Raw genomic sequence first — 19,496 nt, 5'->3', positions numbered from 1 at the left:
GTGCGTGGTAGTTTTTCCTGTGTGTGTCTGTGTTGCCCTGCGATGGACTGGCGACCTGTCCAGGCTGTACCCCGCCTCTGGTCCATAGACTGCTGGAGATAGGCACCAGCTTCCCAGTGACCCACTATGGAAGAAGCGGTAGAAAATGACTGATGAGTAGTTAAGTACATGTACCAATAAATGTGTCACCAGGGAACAATTATTTGTCAACAGTAAATTTTTCCCCCACTGAATAAATATAGCTGGATAAAATGTGGGAATTTCCTCTTACTGAGAGAGACATTTTCTTGAGAATAAAATTACAGTACTGCAGTACTGCAAATTAAAGAGGCATGAATCATTTATACAAGAACAATAGAAGGTGTTTTTTTTAGTTCATTATGTTATTTTGTTCCAGTATGTTTGATGATCCATTAGATCCATTAGACTTGGTTTTGCATTTTGAGTGCTCAAGTTGTTCCCTGGTCCCCTTGCTTCTCATCTGTTTTCATTCTGTATTCTCATGCCTCAGCTCCTACTGTACATTGCTCTGGTTCAATACTCTCACATCCTCATGGCTCTGGTAATCATTGTCGCAGTGTTTAGGCCTCACTGGATTCTCCTGTTGTTTCTCTTCATGGTTCTGTTGGTCCCCTATGTTCTAGAGTCTATTTGTGTTCTCATCTTTCATTGTTTTTTTTTTAAGTTCCTGTCATTAGCAAAAAAAATATACCGTCTCTAAATGAACCTGCCTACCTCGCTCTTGCATTCGGTCCCCTACCAACAACACAGCATCACAAACAAATGCTTCTGTAGTAAAAGATTAATTAAAGGTTTTTCACACATCTTTTTCAGGGGAACCACATATGAAATATATCCAGCTATTAAAGTTTAGGATATTTGTATTCAACATGTTGCTTCTGAAGTAAGATACATTTCATCTGCGGCACCAGGGAAGGAGTTCAGCTTTTTTGCTTATGTGTTAATTTGCTGTCATTAAAATCAATAGCGCTGCAGCTTTATCACACTCACCCATGAGATCTGGCTTTTTTCCACATAGAAACCAATGAAAACTGTGATCTCCCTCCCTCCACAGTCTGTAAACTCTGTTTCTTCGCCTAGCTGATGCAACACCACAGAGACTAACAGTTTATAAAAGCCATGTATCAAATGTTTCCCTTTGGTTTAATTTCTCCTTGTAATTTGTTGTGTTCATTTATTCTTGTTATTGCACCATGCACCCCTGATACTGGTACAGCCTGATCATGACTAAAAGGAGAATAAGTCCACTCACAGGTTGAAACATTGGCACCAGTCAGCCTAAAGTGGATTTAAATGAACTTGCCCTGAAAGCAAGGATGCAGAAAATCTAATCCTCACAGGTCTCAAGGCAGTAGTAATTTTTAGCCACTTTTTAAATTAATTTGCAAAGGGTGAACAGTTGCTGTTCCGGATTGTCTTGGCTTTGCCAAGTCCTGCAGCTCTGAATGATCTGTTCCTCATAGAGTTAGGAAATTGAAATGTATTCAACTAGCAGAGAAAGCATCGTACAACATCAATGAAAAGCCTTTTTGGTTTTCAGTCTTCTGAGGAGGAGATTATTTGCTGTAAACCCCAGAAACAAATAAGGAAGATGCTGTTTTGTGCATAATTTGCACCATTTGTCTGAGACAGATGTTTGCTCTTGTGTGACAAACATCAACAGTTTTTAAACCAATTTAATGACAGTAAATTGAAAAGGATAGTAGAGGAGGTAGTGCGAGAGAGAGGAAAATATTTGCCGCTTAATTCCCTGAGAGCAGATCAGAGGAGTGTTGATTTTCAGTGTCAGCACTCCGAACAACACAGACAGATGTTTGCTCTCCCCAGACGCCCCGTAACAACTTCAAAGTATTTTCCCACTCTCTGAACAAATCATCCCAATGATTAGAGACCGCCAACAACTGGCCCATTTCCACATGTAACCGTGTTTTGACTTTCAAACAACTCATCTCAAGGGTACAGAATACAGATCAAGTCTCACCACATGCATGCCTATCTCTCCTCTCTGCCAAAAACCCCTGTTTCTTTGTGATATTATTTTCATTAACTTACACAGTTCCTCCATTTGTTAAAAGCTGCCATGTTTCTGTCTGCCAAATATTTCTTTTGCATATCTGAGTCGCTTTCGCACTGTTGGTAGGATGAGGTAGCAAATGTAGGCCTGTAGGTCTGGAAGTAAAAAAGATGAAAGGTGGTATTTGTCACGGATGTCCTGATCTGATCCCAGGTATGGTCTTGAGGTTCTGATAAAACCATTTTTGATGAAGATTGTGCACTCTCCAGCCTTGGGAAAAATCTTGTGCTTAACCAGGTGCTTCCTCAGATTAGAAGTATTCTAGCTGCTGGCCTTGCACAAATATCACAGCGAGCGTAATCTGCATCTCATTTTGAAAAGTGGAGCCATACTTTCAAGCTCTTTCTATCAGCCTTGCTTTGTTTAAGGTACCTGCGGTACTGACGTCATTACGCTCTTGTACATGCAATACTGTGCTCATATCTGCCATAGAAAATCGCCCACTCTTCCACTCCCTCGGTATCACAATGATGCGTTTAGGTACAGAAACATGGTACCGTTTGATTTTATGTGAATTGGTACTTGGTAGCACTAATGGAATTCCGTCAGTTTGGTGCCCATCCCTAGATGACACCCGACTCCCAGTGCCTGTCTGTGGGTTTACCAGCTGCACCCCCAATGACCCATGTGGCTGTGTTAAAAAAATAACTTCCCAAATTTTGTTCATTGTTGCAAAACCTTACTATAGGTAATTTTAGAACGATGGAGCTTGAGAGGGTGCAGGGGCGTCAACTGCAGCTGTTTATGTGAAGATGTTGAAGATGACATCTTTCTTGACTGGGAGTCCTTGCCTGTGCTGTGATTACTTGGCCTTTCAACAGGGCAACTCTGCAGTTCAGTGTCTGTCTAACAAAGCACTTTTTCCAGGAGAATGACCTCCCTATTTGGGCCATCCTGCATGTTCGCCTGAACTAAGTCATGTTTATGGATGTTTGGTAATGGAGGTTTACATAAACAAACATCAGCTCCAGACAGTGAATGTCATCTTCACCTCATGGAGCCACAATACCACCAACCACTCACAACAAGCAGGTCTAAACATTTTTTTTTAAGTGATCAACATAAGCAGATGGGCTATTCATGAGTCCTTTTATTTCTTTTTGACATTTTTTGGGTTGTGTTCTTAAAGTTTTGATGAACAAATTACATTCTCGTACTCGTACTCGTCGTCTTCCGCTTATCCGGGACCGGGTCGCGGGGGCAGCAGACTCAGCAGAGACGCCCAGACGTCCCTCTCCCCAGACACCTCCTCCAGTTCCTCCAGGGGGAGCCCAAGGCGTTCCAAGGCCAGCTGAGAGACATAGTCCCTCCAGCATGTGTCCTGGGCCGTCTCCTGGGCCTCCTCCCGGTGGGACGTGCCTGGAACACCTCCCAAGGAAGGCGTCCAGGAGGCATCCGGTATAGATGCCCGAGCCACCTCAACTGGCTCTTCTCGATGTGGAGGAGCAGCGACTCTACTCCGAGCCCCTCCCAGATGGCCAAGCTCCCATTCTATCTCTAAGGGAGTGCTCAGCCACTCTGCAGAGGAAGCTCATTTCAGCCGCTTGTATCCGGGATCTCGTTCTTTCGGTCATGACCCAAAGTTCATGGCCATAGGTGAGAGTAGGAACGTAGACCGACCAGTAAATTGAGAGCTTTGCTTTTCGGCTCAGCTCCCTCTTCATCACAACGGACCGGCACAGCGCCCCCATTACTGTGGCAGCCGCACCAATCCGTCTGTCGATCTCCCGCTCCATTCTTCCCTCACTCGTGAACAAGACCCCGAGATACTTAAACTCCTCCACTTGAGGCAGGAACTCCCCTCCAACCTGAAGAGGACAAGCCACCCTTTTTCGGTCGAGTACCATGGCATTCAGTTGTGTGAAATACAAATACTGTAACATTTTCCTTGGTCTTAAGATTTTGATCGGGGGACAATGTCTCTTGAAACAAATGATACAGCTCTGTTTGTTTCAAGTGATGCATTGTGAGAACATTCACTTCCTGAACTGAGTTAAATTGCACTGCAGCAAGTTATGACGTCCAGCAGAAACTCTGGTAGGGACAAAATATCAGTCTATGTCAGAAAAAAAGGGGCCACTGCAACATCTTAAAAGTCATTGGTAAATGTTCTGAGTGCATACCTTTACTAATGTCATACAGATAAAATTCACTTTGTAATCCGGTCTTGGCCAATTGGGGCAGAAATATTTGAATTGTAGCCTCAGTTTCCTGCTCTTTGCCAAAATAAGTTGCTGTAGCCCATCTCTTTCAAGGTTCAAATTGTTGTGCATTCAGGGATGGTAATCTACATACTTTGGTTGTAATAAGAACTTATTTGGGCTATCATTAGATTCCTATCATCTCGAACCACTGTGTCCTCTGACATCAGCAAGGCATTTTTTTCCTGACGCTCCCTGAATATTTGCTCTTTTTCGGATCATTCTCTGTAAACCACAAAGATGGTTGTTTGTGAAACCCCCAGCAAATCAGGAGTTTCTGAAATTCTCAGACCAGACTGTCTGGCACCAACAATCATGCCATGTCTAAATCTCCTTTCTTGCTTATTCTGATACTTTGTTTGAACCTGAAAAAGTCATCATGCATATTGGGTTAATTGGTAACTCTAGGCTGCCCTGATATCCTGCAACCCTGCAGGAATTAATGGAAGTTTGGAAAATACTTATTGTTTATTAATATATGTCATAGATTTAGTTTTAATATGACATGTAGGTTATTTTAACTCATTTTCAGGGTTGGAAACACATCCAAGTATGGTGGGTCAAACCAGGCTGTGTTCAATCAAGCCAAGCCTGGACCATAACCATATTTGACCTCAGCTTAGGTTAGCATGGAAACCCAATTTTGCTTGTGTTTTATCCAGAGGGTTTAAAAGTGTGAGAATGTCCAGATACAAGATATGTGTTAGCCCTTTTTAATCTTTCCATTGCAGACTATCACTCACAAGAAGTCAGGTTTTTGAGAAAATATGAACATAAATTACTTCTGATTTATATTCAAGGAAGAGACGAATAAATGTAACCAACTGTAATTTACTGCAAACGTTCGACATAAAATCTTCTTCTGATTTTGTTTTTTCATCGTATATTTCTGGAGCATAAAGGTTATAATCTAAAACAATAAATGATACATTTGTTGAATCTGCATCAAATTCAAAGGAACAAGTGTTTTACGATGTGCATTTGTTGAGTTTATTCTTCCTCCTCCTATAAATCCCCCCTCTTCTCCCTGATGTAGTTTCATTTTTTCTCTTGTTTTCATGTGTCCTTTTTTCTGTTGTCATATTACTATTTTTACTGCACATTTGCAACATTTCCCAAGTGCACACAAACAACCAAACCAGCAAACAAACATACAGTTTCATAACCAACAGCCGTACTCAATGAGTGTCTGCATGCGCTAAAGCATCAAAACAATAAAATAAGGGAGCACAAACAAATTCTAAATGGTAATAATACAGAATAAAATAAATCAATTTGTGCTTTGTGACATTATAAGAACAGTATTGAGTAGATTAACTAAGGGTTAGTGTAATGGGAAGGGTGAATGTTTGAATCAGACAAACAAAAAGGTTGACAGAAAAGGCAGTAAACAACTGGAGTGTTTTCAAAACCTGGGAGTCTGCATATGAGTGCTTATGAGACAAAGTGTGTTTGAGTGTTAGTAAGCCGAGCCTCTGGAAGTGTATAAGCAGCCTGGGAGCTAATGTGGATTTACTGAATCCTGTAAACAGGCTAAAGAGAACCTCCATTGTTTTCTTACCTAATACTACAGACATGAGCCAAAGAACCCAATCCCATAATCCCAAATACCCCTCTTTCCTTCAGACTTTCAACTGTGTTGGCCTCCCATACTAAAAACAATAACTTTCTAAAAGCAAAACAGATAATCGACAAGACACACAGAGATTTCTTTTTTTTTTTTTTCCCCAACAGTTTAAAGTCAAGCATGAAAACTTGAAACCAAAACAGGTGTGAGAATAGACGGTTGTCATAAAAGTTAGACATGCAGGACCTGCTTGTATTGTTTTATCAGACAGTGATTACATGAGTAAATATAAAAAGTAGTTTTCAAATGCCGATTTCATTTAAATCAACTGTGCCCTAAGTGAAAAAGTTACTGCCCCCAAACCTAAAAATTTGTTTTGTTACCTTGGCATAACAACTGTCATCAAGCGCTTGCAATAACTGACATTAAATCTTTTGTCTTTTACATCCCAGTGGAGGAATTTTAGCCCACTGCTCTTTGCAGAATTGTTTTAATTAAGCCACAATGAATGGCTCCCAGAGCATCTCATTCAGATTTAAGGCTAGAATTTGACTAGGCCACTAAAAAACTCCCTCTTTTTCTTTTTTTTTTACTGAGAGGTGGATTTGCTGGTGCCTTGCAGCAAGAAGGTCCTGGGTTCGATTCCCGACCAGGGGTCTTTCTGCATGGAGTTTGCATGTACTCCCCGTGCATGCGTGGGTTCTCACCGGGTACTCTGGCTTCCTCCCACAGTCCAAAGACATGCCTGTTAGGTTAATTGGTCTCTCTAAATTGCCCTTAGGTGTATGAATGAGTGTGTGCATGGTTGTTTGTGTGTTGCCCTGTGATAGACTGGCGACGTGTCCAGGGTGTACCCCGCCTCTCGCCCATAGACTGCTGGAGATATGCATCAGCTCTTCACGACCCACTATGGAATAAGCGGTAGAAAATGACTGACTGACTGACTGACTGGATTTGCTGGTGTCCTTGTATCACTGTTCTGTTACATAAGCCAAGTGCACTTAAGTTAAAGGTAACAAACTATTGGATGGACAATCTTCTTTAGAATTTCATCAATTTCTAGAATTGTGCCGCTCAAGGTGGCAGCAGGTTGGAGTAGCTCTTTTACATTTCATTCTGATTATGTAATCGTTTTGGACACCGATTTGATCCACATGCAGAGAACACTCGGGAGAATAAGAAATGTTTAACAGGTTTATTAGAAGAACGTAGATGTTAGGTCTGTACCAGCTGGAAACTCTCGTCAACTGTGTGAGAGAAAAGCAGAATGTGAATAACGGTTTACTTTGAAGAACAAATACTGACTGAAACTTTATGTTAGATTGGGGTTGTGAACCGCCAGGAGAGTACGTGGGGAACTGGAAATGGCTGAGGTTGATGAGGGTAAGTGTGAGGTTTTCCTCTAGTGACTTGATCCATTCAATTCAATTCAATTCAAAAATACTTTTATTAATCCCAAAGGGAAATGAAATGTTGTTGTAGTTCATATTATGAAGGTTTCTTCAAAGAGCCGTTGTAGATGCTGATGGCTGTGAGCAGGAAGGATCTCCTGTAGCGCTCCGTCTTACAGCAGATCTGAAGAAGCCTCTGACTGAAGACACTCTGTTGTTGTAGGACAGTCTCATGAAGAGGATGCTCATGGTTCTCCATAATGTTCTTCATTTTATGAAGAATCCATCTTTCCACAATGATCTCCAGAGGTTCCAGAGGAGTCCCCAGAACAGAGCAAGCCTTTTTTTATCAGCTTGTTGAGCTTTTTTAAGTCTCTGGCTCTGATGCTGCTTCCCCAGGAGATGATGGTAGAAGAGATCACGCTCTCCACAACAGACTTATAGAAGATATGCAGCATCTTGCTGCAAACACCAAAGGACCTAAGCTTCCTCAAGAAGTACAGTCTGCTCTGTCCCTTCTTGTAGACGGCTTCACAGTTGCATCTCCACTCTAGTCTGTTGTCCAGGTGAACACCGAGGTATTTATACTCCTCCACCACCTCCACTTCTTCTCCCATGATATAAATAGTTTTTGACTTATTCCTGTTTCTCTTAAAATCTACAATCATCTCCTTTGTTTTAGTCACGTTCAAAATGAGATGAGCAATAAGCGATAAGCAAACTGAAGGGGGTCCTGATGGTTTACTGTTTGCTTACTCAGGTGGGCCAGCAAGAGTCTCTCTAGGACCTTCATAATGTGGGATGTCAGGGCAACAGGTCTATAGTCATTGCAGGCTGATGGGTGAGTTTTCTTTGGTACCAGGACAAGACATGAGGTCTTCCACAATGCTGTAACCTTCTTCTGGGCCAGGCTAAGGTTGAAGAGGTGCTGCAGAATCCCACAGAGCTGCTCTCCACAGGCCTTTAGGACTCTAGGGCTGAAATAATCCGGTTCCGTCTTTCTAGTTGTCTCTTCACCTGACTTCTTGAGACACACCGGTGGAAGGGGGAAGCAAAGGAAGCATCAGCATCTTCTGATATGGTTGAAGGCAAACATGTAGAAGCAGAAGGGTCTAGGGCTGAGGTGGAAGATAAAAAAATTGAGGTGTTACTGGACAGCTGTGGGTCCTGTGGGTCAAAGGAAGGTGGGATGTCTGTTTGGCTGTGAGCAAGAAAGGAGGATGCAAAGCTTGTTTCTGAACTGAACCTATTGAAGAATGTGTTCAGTTCATTGGCTCTGTCCAGACCTTCACCGGTCCGATCATCCCTCTGCCTGAAGCCCGCGATCTTCTTCATCCCTGTCCACACATCTCTGATATTGTTTTGCTGGAGCTTGCTCTCCAGCTTCTTCTTGTACACCTCCTTGCTGTCTCTTATCTTGACTTTAAGTTGCTTCTGTATTCTGTAGAGCAGTTGACAAACTGTTGAAACGCTGGAAGTGTAGCAGAGAGTGAAGCGTGGTTAAAATCACCAGATATTGCCACAAAAGCATAGGGGTTTTGTGTCTGTAGCTTAGCAACAACTGAGCTGATGGCATCACATGCAGTGTCGGCAACAGCGGAAGGTAAACTGTTGCCAAAATAACACTGGTGAACTCTCTGGGTAAATAATATGGACGAAAACTTACTGCCAACAGTTCAATATCTGGACTGCAGAGATGACACTTCACAGTTACATGTCCTGGATTACACCAGGATATGTAACATGTAACATCCAGGAGGACAACGTCCAGTTCTGCAGAGTCTGTGTCGATTGTCGGACATGGGTGTGGTGGAGGGTGGACAGGGTTCGCTCTAGTTGTCCTTGAAGGTTGAAGTTTGGAAGCGGCCAGCTGATGAATATGTCCAGTAGATCACGGCTTGGTTGCAGGTTGGAAACCCTCAGGTATCTTCTGTAATCCGAGAAGCGAGGTAGGAACAGGAACAATCAATTGGAGGCAAGTCTGGGTAAAAACCAGGTCGTCTCCAGCATAACACTGTTAAAGAGGAAACAACAGGTTAGACAAGAACGAAGCGAGGACTTAGGTTTTCAACAAGGATACTTGGCTTGAGCTATACCACGGTTGGCTAACACTCGAGTAGTGAGATGCTGGCTGCTTCCTGCTTAAATACTCCAGGAAGTAATCATCGGGGATGGAGAACACTTGTCACCTCACACCACGGTCACCAGTGCCCACTAGAGGTTAGACACAGACAATAGCAGACAGGAACAAAAAACAACCCACACAACCAGAACCCCGACAGATTAATTATTTTTAAGAACTCAAATTCCTCTAGTGATAGGTTAAAAAAATTTATTTATTTATTTTTTACATTTATCCTGTCTGGTATCAGATATAGTGCAGCTGAAAGGATTTTTGCTGATACTTTTTTTACTTTTGGACATTTATGATGCATCACCATAGCAAAAAGGTGTTATTTTACAACTGGGAGCAGCTGATTACGGTCTCAAAAGCTAAAAAAAAATCAACTACAACCCCAAATCCCTGATGAGTCGAGGTGCCGTGGATGCATGGCAGGAGCAAAGAGAAGAGATAGAAGGAGGAGGTTCAAACCATCTCTTTCAGAGTATCTGGAATGCAGTACTATGTGTTTCACTGAGACATGGATGCAGGATCATATCCCACACTCCAGCGACTCTCTGCCAGGCTTTCTGACCATACGAGCAGACAGATTCAAAGAGGGGCGGCAAACGCAAAGGAGGTGGACTGGCAATACATGTGAACAACAGATGGTGTAATCCTAGACATGTTACTGTGAAGTGTCGTCTCTGCAGTCCAGATATTGAATTGTTAGTAATAAGGTTTTGTCCATATTATTTATCCAGAGAGTTCACCAGTGTTATATTTGGAACAGTATACAGGTCCTTCTCAGAATATTAGCATATTGTGATAAAGTTCATTATTTTCCATAATGTCATGATGAAAATTTAACATTCATATATTTTAGATTCATTGCACACTAACTGAAATATTTCAGGTCTTTTATTGTCTTAATACAGATGATTTTGGCATACAGCTCATGAAAACCCAAAATTCCTATCTCACAAAATTAGCATATCATTAAAAGGGTCTCTAAACGAGCTATGAACCTAATCATCTGAATCAACGAGTTAACTCTAAACACCTGCAAAAGATTCCTGAGGCCTTTAAAACTCCCAGCCTGGTTCATCACTCAAAACCCCAATCATGGGTAAGACTGCCGACCTGACTGCTGTCCAGAAGGCCACTATTGACACCCTCAAGCAAGAGGGTAAGACACAGAAAGAAATTTCTGAACGAATAGGCTGTTCCCAGAGTGCTGTATCAAGGCACCTTAGTGGGAAGTCTGTGGGAAGGAAAAAGTGTGGCAGAAAACGCTGCACAACGAGAAGAGGTGACCGGACCCTGAGGAAGATTGTGGAGAAGGGCCGATTCCAGACGTTGGGCGACCTGCGGAAGCAGTGGACTGAGTCTGGAGTAGAAACATCCAGAGCCACCATGCACAGGCGTGTGCAGGAAATGGGCTACAGGTGCCGCATTCCCCAGGTCAAGCCACTTTTGAACCAGAAACAGCGGCAGAAGCGCCTGACCTGGGCTACAGAGAAGCAGCACTGGACTGTTGCTCAGTGGTCCAAAGTACTTTTTTCGGATGAAAGCAAATTCTGCATGTCATTCGGAAATCAAGGTGCCAGAGTCTGGAGGAAGACTGGGGAGAAGGAAATGCCAAAATGCCAGAAGTCCAGTGTCAAGTACTCACAGTCAGTGATGGTCCGGGGTGCCGTGTCAGCTGATGGTGTTGGTCCACTGTGTTTTATCAAGGGCAGGGTCAATGCAGCTAGCTATCAGGAGATTTTGGAGCACTTCATGCTTCCATCTGCTGAAAAGCTTTATGGAGATGAAGATTTCATTTTTCAGCACGACCTGGCACCTGCTCACAGTGCCAAAACCACTGGTAAATGGTTTACTGACCATGGTATCACTGTGCTCAATTGGCCTGCCAACTCTCCTGACCTGAACCCCATAGAGAATCTGTGGGATATTGTGAAGAGAACGTTGAGAGACTCAAGACCCAACACTCTGGATGAGCTAAAGGCCGCTATCGAAGCATCCGGGGCCTCCATAAGACCTCAGCAGTGCCACAGGCTGATTGCCTCCATGCCACGCCGCATTGAAGCAGACATTTTTGCAAAAGGATTCCCGACCAAGTATTGAGTGCATAACTGTACATGATTATTTGAAGGTTGACGTTTTTTGTATTAAAAACACTTTTCTTTTATTGGTCGGATGAAATATGCTAATTTTGTGAGATAGGAATTTGGGGTTTTCATGAGCTGTATGCCAAAATCATCCGTATTAAGACAATAAAAGACCTGAAATATTTCAGTTAGTGTGCAATGAATCTAAAATATATGAATGTTAAATTTTCATCATGACATTATGGAAAATAATTAACTTTATCACAATATGCTAATATTTTGAGAAGAACCTGTACATTCCACCATCAGATGTTGCTGACACTGCATGTGATGCTATCAGCTCAGTTGTTTCTAAGCTACAGACACAACACCCCAATGCATTTGTGGCAATTTCTGGTGATTTTAACCACGCTTCACTTTCTGCTACATTTCTAACATTTCAACAGTTTGTCAGCTGCTCTAGCAGAGAACGTTGGATTTGTTTTATGCAAGGACTCATACATCTCTAAAGAAAGACCTCCTGTAGGCAAATCAGAAGATACTGATGCTCCCTTTGCTTGCCCCCTTTCACCTGTGTGTCTCAAGAAGTCAGGTGAAGAGACAACTAGAAAGACTGAACCGGATTATTTCAGCCCTAGAGTCCTAAAGGCCTGTGGAGAGCAGCTCTGTGGGATTCTGCAGCACCTCTTCAACCTTAGCCTGGCCCAGAAGAAGGTTACAGCATTGTGGAAGACCTCATGTCTTGTCTTGGTACCAAAGAAAACTCACCCATCAGCCTGCAATGACTATAGACCTGTTGCCCTGACATCCCACATTATGAAGGTCCTAGAGAGACTCTTGCTGGCCTACAAGACTAAGCAAACAATGAACCATCAGGACCCCCTTCAGTTTGCTTATTGCTGTGGAGTTGGAGTTGAAGATGCCATCATACACCTGCTTCAACAAACCCAGTGTCATCTGAACAAAGCCAGCAGCACTGTGAGGATCATGTTCTTTGATTTCTCCAGTGCATTTAACAAATTTTTTCAGAACAATGTATAAAACAAAATGTATAAAAGAAAAAGAAAGTCTTCAGTTATGGTGCTGTGATATAATTCTTAAACATAGAACATGTAATGCTTGTTGGATATAAAACTTTATATTTACAGTGCCATTTGAGTATTGTAAGTGGTGAAAACAAAACTAAAGTGGACTTGTGAGCAGTTTATAATAAAAATCACCAAAGCCTTTAACCCATCCTTTTTGTTTTCACATTCCTTTTTTTTTGGCTAACAGTTTGCAGAGTGCATCCTTGACGGGTCTCCAGTGGCATTTCACAACTTGGCAGAAAGTGTCAATTCTATCAGAATGCAGATTGCTGTCTGCCTCCTGGAAAACACAGGTAACTTGCTAAAACCGCACACATGTACTGCCTTGCACAATGGATCCCGAAACTTAGCATGTTGAATCTAAATATTATCATTTACAGTTACATTTACGTTGATAAACAATGTATTTTTCTTCCTTTTTGTCATGCTATGTAGAGGACTTGACAAACGTATGTTATTTCTGTGGACTGATGGATGGTGACACTAACTGGGTAACATTTAACATGTTTAAACTATTATGAAAGATGAAAATACTTCATTTTAAATTTCCATAAAATGTAATAAGCCTCAGAATAACAAAGTGCACTGACACAAATTTTCTAAAATCAATATGTTGCCAACTGTTTGTTTTTGTCTCTTTGTCCAACACAGATTGAATGTGATGTGTGCCCAAGATGGTTCCACCAAAACTGCGTGAAGATGCAAGTCAAAGCCAGTACAGGAAAATTTGTCTGTGAGGCATGTCAATCAAAAAAAAAGTTGTGTTAATGTATCCAGGGTTCTGTTGCATATTGCCTCTTGTCAAGATGTAAGTAAAACCGACAGTGGCAAAGCCTATTTTTCTATATATTTATTTTGATTTCTGAGAGGAACAAATATTTCAAGTTGAATTATTTGTTCATCTTGTTTGATCACAATTAAGTCAGTTCACTTTTTGAAGGTGTGTTGTTTACATTTTTGATTTGAGCATACAAATGTGTTAATAGATGTTGATTCAGAAGTGATCAGAATCAGAATCAGAAATGCTTTATTGCCAAGTACGTTTTTGGACATACAAGGAATTTGTTTTGGCGTAGTCGGTGCAATACAGTACAAATTAAACAGTATAAACATATCTACAATATAATATAAATATACGTGCACAGTTTTAAGTGAGTGAGAAGAAATATAGAGCAGTATAAGAAGCAAGAGCAATACAACAGTGCAGGTGATCATTGTGCAAGTAAAGCAGGAGTCCAAGCTGAGCGTTAATGTAACGCATAGAGTTACAGGTTACAGGTGTCCTGTCAGCAAAAAAAGGGGGGGTGTGGGGGAAAGGGAGAGTGTCAGGGTGGTTTCCGGGCTTTGTTAACAAGGCTGGTGGCAGATGGGAAAAAACTGTTCTTGTGGCGTGAAGTTTTGGTCCGGATGGACCGCAGCCTCCTGCCAGAGGGGAGAGTCTCAAAGAGTCTGTGACCGGGGTGGGAGGGATCAGCCAGAATCTTCCCTGCCCGCTTCAGGGTCCTGGAGGTGTACAGTTCCTGGAGCGACAGTAGACTGCAGCCAATCACCTTCTCAGCAGACCGAATGACACGCTGCAGCCCGCCCTTATCCTTGGCTGTAGCAGCGGCGTACCAGATGGTGATGGAGGAGGTGAGGATGGACTCAATGATGGCTGTGTAGAAGTGCACCATCATAGTCTTTGGCAGGTTGAATTTCTTCAGCTGCCGCAGGAAGAACATCCTCTGCTGGGCTTTCTTGATGAGGGAGCTGATGTTTGGCTCCCACTTGAGATCCTGGGAGATGATGGTTCCCAGGAAGCGGAAAGATTCCACAGTGTCAATTGTGGAGTCACAGAGGGTGATGGGGGCAGGTGGTGCTGGGTTCTGCCTGAAGTCCACAACCATCTCTACTGTCTTTAGAGCGTTGAGCTCAAGGTTGTTCTGGCTGCACCAGTCCAACAGATGGACTCAGAGTGGTGTCGTCGGCAAACTTCAGAAGCTTGACAGACTGGTGACTGGAGGTGCAGCTGTTGGTGTACAGGGAGAAGAGCAGAGGAGAGAGAACACAGCCTTGGGGGGAACCGGTGCTGATGGTCAGGGAGTCAGAGACGTGCTTCCCCAGCCTCACGCGCTGCTTCCTGTCAGACAGGAAGTCAGTGATCCACCTACAGGTGGAGTCGGGCACACTCAGCTGGGAGAGCTTCTCCTGGAGCAGAACTGGGACGATGGTGTTGAAGGCAGAGCTGAAATCCACAAACAGGATCCTGGCGTAGGTTCCTGTGGAGTCCAGGTGCCGGAGGATGAAGTGAAGGGCTAGGTTGACTGCATCATCTACAGACCTGTTGGCTCTGTAGGCAAACTGCAGGGGGTCCAGGAGGGGGTCGGTGATGTCTTTTAGGTGTGAGAGCACAAGGCGCTCAAAGGACTTCATCACCACAGAGGTCAGGGCGACGTGTCTGAAGTCATTAAGCCCTGTGGTCCTTGGCTTCTTGGGAACAGGGACGATGGTGGAGGACTTGAAGCAGGCTGGCACATGACATGTCTCCAGTGAGGTGTTAAAAATGTCTGTGAAGACTGGAGACAGCTGATCAGCGCAGTGCTTCAGGCTGGCTGGTGAGACAGAATCCGGTCCAGCAGCTTTCCGGGGGTTCTGTCTCCTGAAGAGTTTGTTGACGTCCCTCTCCTGGATGGAAAGAGCCGTCCTCGGCGTGGGTAGGGGGCTGGTGGGGGGGAACTTCAGGGTGGGGGTTGGAGGTGCCAAGGCCCCTCTTGAGGTTGGAGAGATGGGGGTGGTGGATTTTGGCTGCAGCTGTTGGGGGGTGTCGTGGGGGATGGTTGCAGGACTGTCCCTTTGTTTTTCAAAGCGGCATGATGGTACACAGCTGTCCTCACAGAAGCTGATGTAGGAAGTCACAGCCTCTGTGAACTCGTCCAGACTGTTGGTAGTAGTCCTGAACACATCCCAGTCTGTACAGCCTAAACACGCCTGGAGATTCTCCACAGCTTCACTGCTCCACTTCCTTGTCGTCCTCACAACAGGTTTGCAGAGCTTTAGTTTCTGCTTGTATGCAGGAATCAGGTGGACCATGATGTGGTCGGATTGGCCCAGTGCAGCACATGGGACGGCGTGATAGCGTCTCTGATGGTGGTGTAACAGTGATCCAGAATGTTGTCCTCTCTGGTCGGACATTTTATAACATAAAATAAGTTATTTGTAAGGGAAATCTTTGTCATGATCTCTTGAAAAAGTTTCAGTTGAAATGAGACCAGGACTACCAGGTATGTAAAAATAAAGAATAGATCTTTTTTGGGTTTCTGTCACTTTTTCATGAGTGAAACTGTCCTATGTCAGCCATTTTTGGGGTGTTTAACACATTGAAATTAGTGTGGCATGCTTTGGATAACAACACCTGCAGGAAAGAGACATTTAAAGGCAGATTAGTCTTGCAAAAATCCATTGTAAAGCCATTTGAGGTTTGCAAATAAACACGTGTAAGTGGAAGGGCTTGTAACGACAAAAAAAAATCAACTTAAGTCAAAGTGAAAAAAAATTTGTATCTAACTTAAATATTAACCAAAAAGGAGCTGTGAGTGCACCTGCAGCAGCTTAGTTTGTTTTTTGGTTTGTTTTTTTTTTCCAGTGTATGACTTAGATCTACAAAAAGTAACCCTCAGACATGATCACTTTTTGGCAGGTGAAATACCCCCAAATTGTACTTTTGGGGATCTTTTTCAGTGTGGGAGGGTCTGTGCTCAGCAAGTTGTCCTAAATATGACACCCTAAATGAAATAAAGCAATTTTATGCAGGATTTCTTTTCCATGGGTCATAGAATAAGCTGTAATCACTTTTTGTCAGGTGAAATACCCATAAATTGTACTTTTGGAGATTTTTTTCAGTGTGGGCGGGCCTGTGCTCAGCTAGATGTCTTAAATACGATCCCCCTAAATGAAATAAAGCACTTTTAGACAGAAATATTATTCCATGGGTCATAGAATAAGCCATAATCAGTTTTCGGCAGGTGAAATACCCCCAAATTGTACTTTTGGGTATTTTTTTCAGTGTGGGAGTGCCTGTGCTCAGCAAGATGTCTTAAATATGATTCCCCTCAATGAAATTAAGCAATTTTAGACAGAAATAGTGTTTCATGAATAAGAATATAATACATGATCAATTTTTGGCAGGTGAAATAGTCCTATTTGGTCCATTTGGGGACCTTTTTCACTGTGGGAATGATTGTTTGTTGCAGTAAAGTATATTCCCTTTGAATGAAATAAAGTTATTTTAGACAGAAATTACATTTTATGGGTCAGGAAACAAGCCTTGATCACTTGTTGGCAGGTGAAATACCTAGATATTGTCCATGCTGGGCTTTTCTTTAGTGTGGGATGGATTGTGTTCAGCAAAATCAATAAAAATAATCCCTCTGAATGGAATAAAGTTATTATAGGCAGAAATAACATTTCAGTGGTCAGAGAACAAGCCTTGATCAATTTTTGTCAAACAAAATACTGCAATATTTTTCATTTTGTGTATTTTATTTAGTGTGGAATGGGCAGTGTTCAGTAAGATCAGTAAAATATAATTTCTCAGACTGAAGTAGAGCACTTTTAGGTTGAAATTACATTTCAACGGTCAGAGAAAAAGGCCATAATCAATTTTTGGCAGAGGAAAAACACCTAGATTTCTGGCTATTTTGCACAGTGTGCATTCTGAGGTCTGTGAAATTCAGCTCATCAGTAAAATAGTCATTTAAGGCAGAAATTACATTTCATTGGCCACAATAATTTTTTAGCAAAGAAAAACTTCGATTTTTGGGACTTACAGGTCCTTCTCAAAATATTAGCATATTGTGATAAAGTTAATTATTTTCCATAATGTCATGATGAAAAATTAACATTCATATATTTTAGATTCATTGCACACTAACTGAAATATTTCAGGTCTTTTATTGTCTTAATACAGATGATTTTGGCATACAGCACATGAAAACCCAAAATTCCTATCTCACAAAATTAGCATATTATTAAAAGGGTCTCTAAACGAGCTATGAACCTAATCATCTGAATCAACGAGAGAGAATTTAAGTGCACCCTTCCATCAAACATTTTGACAGGTGGGCGGGACTTCCGGTGAGGGCGGGACTTCCGGTGGGGGGCATATGGGCGCCATGTGGTTGCCATGTGGGCAGGGGGGGTGTGTCCAAGGGGCGTAACAGTGGATGTTGATTGGTTGTCGTCATTAGGGGCGATACCTTAAATGAGTCAATTAAAACACAGGGGTGTGTTTAAGGGTGTTACGGGGAAGGCCTTAAATGAGCCAATTAAAACACACAGGGGTGTGTTTAAGGGTGTTATTAATAATCTGTATGTTTTTTCAGGCGTTAATACATCTAAAAAACAAAACAACAAAAAAACATGCATCCTTTTATATTTTTTTAAAGGTATAATCAACTTAATGTTGACCTATCACATGAAATCCTAATAAAGGAACTGTGTAACCTGACAGAATTGTAAGTTAATTTTTGCTTTACAGCAGGACCTATTTGTTGAATATATGAGCCAGTCTAAATCCGTTCAAAATAGAAAAGACCTAAAAAAGTAAATAAAAAAAAATTGTGCTTCACTACATCGATGGAACGAGAAAAACCTTCAGCTTCTGCGTCAACATACTGGAAAAGCAGCTGAAAATAGGTAAGACGAATATCAGATTAACAGAAAAAAAAAAAGAACATCAGTATACTGTTTCCAAGTTACAAATTGACTAGCAATGATGTGTTTGTTTTTGAATCATGAGAGACTCCATTTTAGGAAAAAGGAATGATAATTTAAGTTACCTGTAGCTTTTCTAAAAAAACATTTTTACTTTTTCATCTTAGAGTTACAGGGGGTTACAACTGTTAGGGGCGATGTCAGGAAAGGGGCAGTTACGTCTGTTTCTTAGATAACATATCACCTTTGAACTCAAGAAGGGTTTTGGTCTTAAAAACATAGGCAGCTGAAATAGGTAAGACGAATATCAAATTAACAGAAAAAAAAAGAACATCAGTATACTGTTTCCAAGTTACAAATTGACTAGCAATGATGTGTTTGTTTTTTGAATCATGAGAGACTCCATTTTAGGAAAAAGGAATGATAATTTAAGTTACCTGTAGCTTTTCTAAAAACATTTTACTTTTTCATCTTAGAGTTACAGGGGGTTACAACTGTTAGGGGCGATGTCAGGAAGGGGCAGTTACGTCTGTTTCTTAGATAACATATCACCTTTGAACTCAAGAAGGGTTTTGGTCTTAAAAACATAGTCTTTGCAGTTGAGATAACACTGTCATGTTCTGGTATAAATACTGTGTGTAAATGTTGTTCGGGGGCTCTGTTTCACTGGTTAACCTCAGTGTCAGGGTCTTCAAATGCTGAATGTCATTGAACCATAACACTTGTTACATTGAAAAATACCAGTACTGACAAGAAAAAATGTCGGTAAATATTTCAGGAAACCCGGAAATTGTGGCTTCTACTTCTGATAATTCACAAAAGCACAATGACATCTTTAAACGTAAGTAAGTAAGTAAGTATCATTAAATGCATGTGAATGTTCTCAAATTTTGTTTATATATATTGTTTATATATATATATATATATATATTTTTTTTTTTTTTTTGTTTCTTTGTCATAGAACCCACCGCTGATGACCTTGATGATTTCATCTTGACACAATCAGATTATGGTAAGTAAATGTTAAATGCAATAATATATATATATATATATATATATATATATTATAGTTAACCCTTGACAATGTTTCAATTTATAGATTTGATGAGAGAGGTAAACCCGAATGATCAAGTTGGAGGGTTCAGCGACTGGAATCCACACTCCAAATTAAGAAGGCGAATTATTTCCAAACAAGAAAAACTCCCAACTACATCTGAACTTTCTTCTAACACAGAAATTACGACAGAT

This window comes from Girardinichthys multiradiatus, chromosome X (assembly GCF_021462225.1).
Source record: "Girardinichthys multiradiatus isolate DD_20200921_A chromosome X, DD_fGirMul_XY1, whole genome shotgun sequence".
NCBI lineage: Eukaryota > Metazoa > Chordata > Actinopteri > Cyprinodontiformes > Goodeidae > Girardinichthys > Girardinichthys multiradiatus.
The sequence above is the reverse complement of the archived record's forward strand: the minus strand, read 5'-3'. Positions refer to the sequence as shown.